We start from the raw sequence: 7,893 nt of genomic DNA, 5'->3' as shown, positions 1-7,893 counted from the left end.
GAAAAATCATTTATCATGTTAAGTGCATTTTTAACAAAGCATTATATAATGATTATAAATGTCATTATTTGCCTTTTTGACTGATTTGGAGAGGCTTGATTAGAAAATTTTTTTCACTGTCTTGTATTTTGAATGCTTACACATTATTGGATTTGTTACCATTTCTCTGAGACTTTTGCCCTCTCGAGAGGTTAAGCTTTGCGTATTTGCTATTCTAGCTTAGTGTATAACCGCTATAATAGTGAAATCTCTGCATAAATAATGGGTGGTCCCCAAACTCTTACCATTCTCCAAAATCTAAACTACATCTGATAGAATTAACCTCTTTTCAAGCAAAATAAACACTAAAAGATTTGTTCATATTATTATTTAATCAAAGAACCATGTTTCAGGAATAGATGAATATAATCTTATGAAAAAATCAGTTACTGCTGAGAAATGTTTTATTAGCTATTTATTCCTTAAAAATGAATCCCAGTCTAGTCTCTGAAGTTCTTACCCACACACACACCCCATGAGCTAGGTAGGGTTCTGTTGTAAACCAAATAATAGTGCCTTGGATGTCACTGTCCTTCCCTAAGGGAAGAAGACAGAAATGCTTCCATACTATATATAAGGTGCTAGTGACTACAAATGGGTTAACTACTTCCATTTAAGTAAAGTAACTGCTATTTTTTTTGTTTGTTTGTTTTGCTTTGTTTTTGTTTTTCTTTTGTTCCGCCAGGGGTTATTGCTACTAATTCCCAGGGAATATCAATGATAATAGATGTTTCAGGCCAAATGGGAGGGAAATTGAGAAGTTGTAGTAATGCTAAATTCATAGTAAGTTATATCCATTGAACACTTACTGAAATCAAGGTACTATTTTTAGCACTTTAGTTATATAATCTTACTTTATACTCACAGCTATGTTTACTGTGCTCTTCCTGTTTGACAGATGAGACAGCTGTACCCCAGAGATACAAAGCCAACTTCCAATGTCAGACATCTATAAAGGATTTTAAATCCGCTATTCTCAGTCCAAGGATTTCACTCTCAAAAACACAGTATTACATAGGAAGGAGCTAGTCCCTAAATATCTGACCTGACAGTTTATATAAAGGAGAAGCTTGGGCTTTGGAATAGCCAACCCCCTGCTTTCTTTGTCAACACCTGGAGCAGTGCCCCGACAAGGGGCCCCAGGGTAGGCCATCAGTTCATGTGTGTGGTGGTGGGAGATGGGTATTTAAGGAAAACCTGCCTACTGACCAGTCACACAACCAACACATTTCCTGGAGAATAGATCCATACGGCCTTTTATACCTATGTTGCCGATCTGATGGTAGATGGAAAATACATGAGTCTTTATGGAATAGAGCTAGGCAGGATGATGATGATAATTTATACCTTCTGTCTTCTCCACAAAACAGATGCATTCTTAATTTTTTTTTTTTCCTTTGAGTCCTCAATCATTTGACAATCTCTGCAAAGGGGTGTCCTGCAATGCGACACCATTGTCTCCACACCCTTATTGTCCTAGTGGGAACCATGATCGATCATAGAGATGATAAAGACGTAATTGGGAAACTGTAAAAGAAGATCATTCCCATCACTGCCATACAGGGCTTTGCCATGGCTGAGGGGTTCTGGGCTGTAAAGTCACTGAAGTACCTGGCTATCACACCTCAAGGCGGTTTTTGATGAAGCTTCTCCAGCAGTCTCTGGCCACTCTCATCAAGAAGAGGGAGGGAAAGTGTCTGCTGGGAAATAGCTAAACCTCTCATTTCCTTCCTTGGTTCCTCTTGGAACCTGTGCACACTTTGCTCAAAACTGGTGGAGCCTTCACATTTGATGCCAAATTTTTGTTACAGATTCATTTTTCCATACAGTCATTTGAGCTAATCAGAAATGCCAGAGTTTTGTGTGTTTTAAAGGATGGGTTCAAACTTTCATATTCTATTAAAATTTAGCTCTAAAATGACAAGCTTCTTAAATACTTATATTTTTAGTTGTCGCTATCCTTGCTTAGATTGAGTAGCCAAAGTACCCTCTGAACTAAGTTGCACTGTGTGCTACAAACACTCTGCACTAACCTGTTTTATGGACTTCTGTCTTCAAGAAGCCTGTAGCTTCTGATATTAGGAAATTCAGACACTTTTTAGTAGTTTTTAGGTATGTGAAGCAAAACACCCTCCTTAATGAAATGTTGGATTTTTATATATTCAGTAATTTATCAATCAATGTTTATTATGTAACATTGTACTTTATATCATAATGGAATGAGTGTAACTCAGTTCTTTGGATCAGTCTTTTTAATATTGAGGTGAATTAAAAAAAATCGTTTATTAGCCTTAGCTGAGATTTTGAACAAAAATCTTACTCATACATTTCCCCCCAATGAAGTATGCTGCTTTTAGGTGTGGGTGTACTGGAGTGGAGTGTGTGAAATATTTGACATGATCAAAAGATGATGACAGTATTTTGACAAAATATGAAGTGGAGATTAACGTATACTACACTGTACACAGAATAATTAAGCTGAATAAAAGTATCAAGATAAAATTTTTAGAAGGTTATTTTCTGTCAGGTGCAGGAGATGATGAAGAAAGGTTGGTATTATCAGTGTTATCTGAGGCTTTTCCATTTTTTCTTTTTACACCTGTCACCTCTCCCCCAACTGAGTATTTAATTCACTTTGAATAATTGCTAACTTAGTAGTATATTTCTTATCTCTTCCTTGATGAGCATTAGGTCTCTGTATTATAAAATCTTTCTGAACTGTGCTAAAACTTTGTGGGGTTTTTTTGTAGATTAGCAAAAATGTATTCTTGTTTTCATATTACTGTATTCAAATTTAATATGTGCATTCCTTAGTTTTCTAGCAAGTAGGAGTAAAAATCATCTGTTGCAGGTTTACAGTTTGTAAACTATTTTATTCTTAAACTACGAATCTTAACATCACATCACTGTCTTGCCAGATTACTAACACTGAAACTGACCCTACTCTTTACCTCACCTACATGGATACATACTCCTGTTGTTTCTTTGCCTAAAAATGTTACTTTGTGTTTGTGAGGTTTTGAAAACTCAGTGCCAGAACTCACAATGTTCAGTACAATTTACACACTGGAAGAATACAGTGTTGGACTTTTCAACCACTTCTAAGAACACATTTTTAAATTGATAGCTGCAGGATTGTGGAGTGTTTTTACATATTGATCTTTTGCTAATACAACTAGCAGCATGTTTTGCATGTATGATTTAATAAATCTGTGGATCATAGAAGTATTTTATTTACAACTCTATGCACAAGTTTAATAACTTAGATGAAATGAACCAATTTCTTGAATGACATTAACTACCAAGACCCACATAAGAATACATAATCTGAATAGCTTATATCTATTAAGAAGTTGAACCAACAGTTAATAATCTTCCAGTAAAGGAGACATCAGGCCTAGACAGTATTACTGGTAAATTTTACTAAACATTTGAAGAAGGCATAATACCCATTGTGAGCAAATTATTTGATGAAATAAAAGCAGAGAGAACACATTTTTTTTTAAAGATTTTTATTTATTCCTTTGAGAGAGAGCACGAGTAAGCAAGCAAGAGGGCACAGATGGCAGAGGGAGTGGGAGAGGGAGAAGCAGGCTCTCTGCTGAGCAGGGAACCCCATGCTGGGCTCCATCCCAGGACCCTGGGATCATGACCCCAGCTGAAGGGAGATGCTTAACTGACTGAGCCACCCAGGCCCCAGGGAGAACATATCTTAACTCCTTCTCTGAGGCAAGCATTACCAGAATACTAAAACCAGTTAAATACATTAAAAGAAAGGGAAAGTACAGACTAGTATCTCTCATGAACATTGATACAAAGGTTCTCACAAAGTAGCAAGTTGGACTCAAAAAGGTGTAAAATATTATACACCAAGACCAAGGATGAACTCATAATAGCTTAATATAGGTACGAATATTTACATATAAAAATGTTTATGGGCATGTGCATATACACAGTTTAGGGTATACACATACATATCCTTTGTCAACTGGGAAGACCAGTAAACAATGACACTGCATTAGCAGTGCACACATTTAATGCCCAGGTCTTAGTTTCTAATAACTTTCTCCAGTATAAAGAACTAGGGCTTCTTGTGGAAAATGGCTAATCCCATGGTTTGGGGGCAGGAAATATACAAGGTGAATCTGGAGCATTACATTGCCAGAAAGTAAGGAAGTTCTCAAAAACAAATAGACAATAACCAATAGCAACAAAACGACAAAAACACACAGATGAGGGTACGTTAAAGGGACATTGGAGTTGACTGAACAAACTCCTGATGGCCGAAGTTGGAACTTTTTGAACAACCAAAAAAATAAATTACCACTGAATTATAACTTAAAGTATAAAATAAATATCCCTGACTCCATACTGATACAGAGTATTAATTAAATAAATGACTGGAGAAAAGAAGTAAATCCCCATGCAGAAAAATTCTAAAACATTTATGTAGACCTACACCTTCAAGGAAGGAGAGTGTAGCTCCCCACTCCTTAAATATGGGCTGCACCCAATGATTTGTTTCCAAAATACAGTACTGAAAGAAGAAGGAAGAACAATCTTGCCTTTCTGCACTACCCAGGGAGGGGTACGAATGGCCTTATTTTGCATTCCCATAGTAATTTAAAGGGAAACTTTCACAATGTCCAGAGCCCTTGACGTCCTGCAAATGAAGAAAGAGGTCTTCAAATTCATCACAGAAGGAGCCCACTTAGGTGGGCTTCACTTCACTTAGGTTGACTTCCAAATGGAACAGTACATCTACAAAAGGAAAAGTCATGGTATATATATCATAAATCGGAAGAGAACCTAGGAGAAGCGTTTGCTGGCAGCTGGTACCATCGCTGTTACTGAAAACCTGCTGATGTCCGTGTCACATCAACCAGGAATACTGGCCAGTGAGCTGCGCTGAAGTTTCTGCTGCCCCTGGAGCTACTCCTGTTGCTGGCCGCTTCACTCCTGGAAGCTTCACTAACCAGATCCAGGCGGTCTTCCAGAGGCCGAGACTTCTGCTGGTCACTGATCCCAGGGCTGAGCACCAGCTTCTTACATTAACCTGCCCACCATTGTTCTGTGTAACACAGACTCTCCTTTGCGCCACGTGGACGTGGCCATCCCTTGCAACAGCTCAGTGGCTCTGATGTGGTGGATGCTGGCCTGGGAAGTTCTGCATGTGCATGGCACCATTTCTATGAACACCATGGGAGGTCATGCCTGATTTCTACTTCTACAGGGATTCTGAAGAGATTGAAAAGGGAAAGCAGGCCACTGCTGGAAAGGCTATATGACCAAGGAGGAATTTCAGGGTCCATGGACTGCTCCAGCTCCTGGGTTCACTCCTACTCGATCTGCAGTCACAGACTGGTCTGAAGGCTATTCAGCAGTTCCCCACTGAAGACTGGAGCGCCCAGCCTGCCACTGGAGACTGGTCTGCAGCTCCCACTGCTCATGCTCAGGCCACTGAATGGCTAAGAACAACCACTGAGTGCTCTTGAGTGCTCTTCCACATAGGCAAACAAAATGGAAAAAAGGTTATAAGGTTGATGGAGAACAGTTTCTACCAAAATAAATAAATAAATAAATAAATAACCTTATACTAGCAAAACCAGACAAACACTATTATCTCAACCACATGATCAAGATCAACATGAACAGTGATAAATTATGTAGATGGTACATACTTTATATGATATTATGTGATAAAAACGGCAGTGTATCTCTTCCATCTTTCTCCAAAAAAACCCCACATAACTGTAAGTCCAATTGTGAGAAAATAATCAGTAAATTCCAACAGAGGGGCATTCGACAACAACACCACACCAGTATTCCTCAAAACTTTCAAGGTCACCAAAAATAAGGAAAATATGGAAAACTCTTTCAGTCAAGAGAATGCTGAGGAGATGCAACAATTGAATGAAATATGATATCCTGGATGGGGTCCTGGAACTAAAAAAAAGACATCAGGAAAAAACTAAGGAAAACTGAAAACTTAAGAGACAAGAATGTAAGGGATAGAATCTCTCCAGTTAAAAAGAGAATTCAGTTCTGGGCAGCAACTTCTGTGTGTATCAATGAGAATCTCATATAGTATGGATTCAGCTGAGGGAAGGAAAATGGCCTTATATTCAGCATCATACCAGCATATTCATTCATTTAAACATAAATATTATATGCCATTGGGCGCCTGGGTGGCTCAGTTGGTTAAGCGACTGCCTTCGGCTCAGGTCATGATCCTGGAGTCCCGGGATCGAGTCCCGTATCAGGCTCCCTGCTGCTCAGCGGGGGGTCTGCTTCTCCCTCTGACCCTCACCCCTCTCATGTGCTCTCTCTCTCATTCTCGCTCTCTCAAATAAATATACAAAATCTTTAAAAAAAAAAAATATTATATGCCATTACATTTTCTTGGATTTTGAAGAAAAAATTTGCTAGTACATGTATTTGAATCAATAGTAGTTCATTAGATGGGAAGAATGTAAGCTCTTACTTTTCTTTTCCTACCACCAATTGTAAGAACATCCCCAGATTAAAAAGAAAACATAAGAAAAACAAAGTTCATTGGTAAATATGTTTTTAAAGACTGGCATATAGAATCATTTAAAGAAGACACTCATTTCTAACTTAATGTCCAATTCATGATTCTAAAAAAGAAACAAGTGATGCCTTGGAGTACCAGGGACCAGAAACCTTAATTCCACATTCCTTATCCTCAGGAGTGTTCATACTAATCAGTATAAACATCATTATTTTGTTAACTGTGCTTCTATTTTTTTTACAAGTTACATGTTTGTTTAAGTCATATAAAATGCATCACCTCATGTGTTCACAAATAAACATGAATGAACTCAGTTCATTGTGAAATACTATGCCTTAGGCAATTCATAAAAATACTAAAATTTATGTACAAGTTGATTTAGTTTTAATGTAAATTTTATATCACAGTGCAAAATAAAACTAAGATTTAGTATTGACAATGAAGATATGAATAGAAAACGGTTTGCTAGACCAATGCAAATTTATTTTATAGTTATGTATTTACACATTATAATTATTTATTTGTGACAAAGCTTTCCTTTCTGTTTTTGAATCATTTTTCTTTGATAATGTCAACTGTTTATATATGAAATAGTAGATTCCTTTGATTATTTAACAACTCTGGTGATGTCCAGTCGTTGGTTATATTAGTGTATTTGTCAGGATGAGTTTATACAAGTTGAATATTACCATATATAAGATATTCCCTAAATTTAAGTGGACAAAAATAAATGCTTATTAATATCTCTCACCACATATGGTTCCAAAAAAATGCTTTTTTCCTTATGATGAGAACCTTTAGGATAGTTAAGTTACTATCTTAGCACTTTCAAATATACTGTACAGTAAAGTATAGTCATGTTGTATATTACATAATGTAACCAAGCTTAATGTGTTTATTGCCTAAACACAAGTTAACTAAATTTACCGGGGTAATCATTTTATAGTGTATGTATGTTAGGTTATTATATATTATATCTTAAACTTATACAGTTCTGTACATCAATTATATTCCTATAAAACTGAAAGAAAAGGTGGCCATTTTGAATAACTCACGTATGATAATTCAAATAAAAGATTTATGGACATATGTTTTATTTACTTTGGGGTAAATATCTAGGAATGGAATTGCTGCATTGTATTAGTTTAATTTTTAAACATTAAGAAACTGCCAAAATGTTTTCTAAAGTGGCTGTTCAATCTTTATTGTAGGATTTCCAGTTGTACCAGATTCTTTCTAATACTTGGTTTTATCATTTTAAAATTTTTTTAACAATTCTGTTTTTTTTTCTTTATTGTTTATTTGAGAGACAGAGAGAGAGA

The 7,893-nt window shown here is 36.5% G+C and overlaps 1 pseudogene; it reads left to right on the top strand.

Annotated features, from left to right (window-relative positions):
* The first annotated feature begins 4,681 nt into the window (after positions 1–4,681).
* LOC113919224 lies at positions 4,682–5,534 on the top strand (annotated as a pseudogene).
* Positions 5,535–7,893: the final 2,359 nt, after the last annotated feature.

Source organism: Zalophus californianus, chromosome 3 (assembly GCF_009762305.2).
Source record: "Zalophus californianus isolate mZalCal1 chromosome 3, mZalCal1.pri.v2, whole genome shotgun sequence".
Lineage (NCBI taxonomy): Eukaryota > Metazoa > Chordata > Mammalia > Carnivora > Otariidae > Zalophus > Zalophus californianus.
This window is presented reverse-complemented; position numbering and strand designations above follow the sequence as displayed.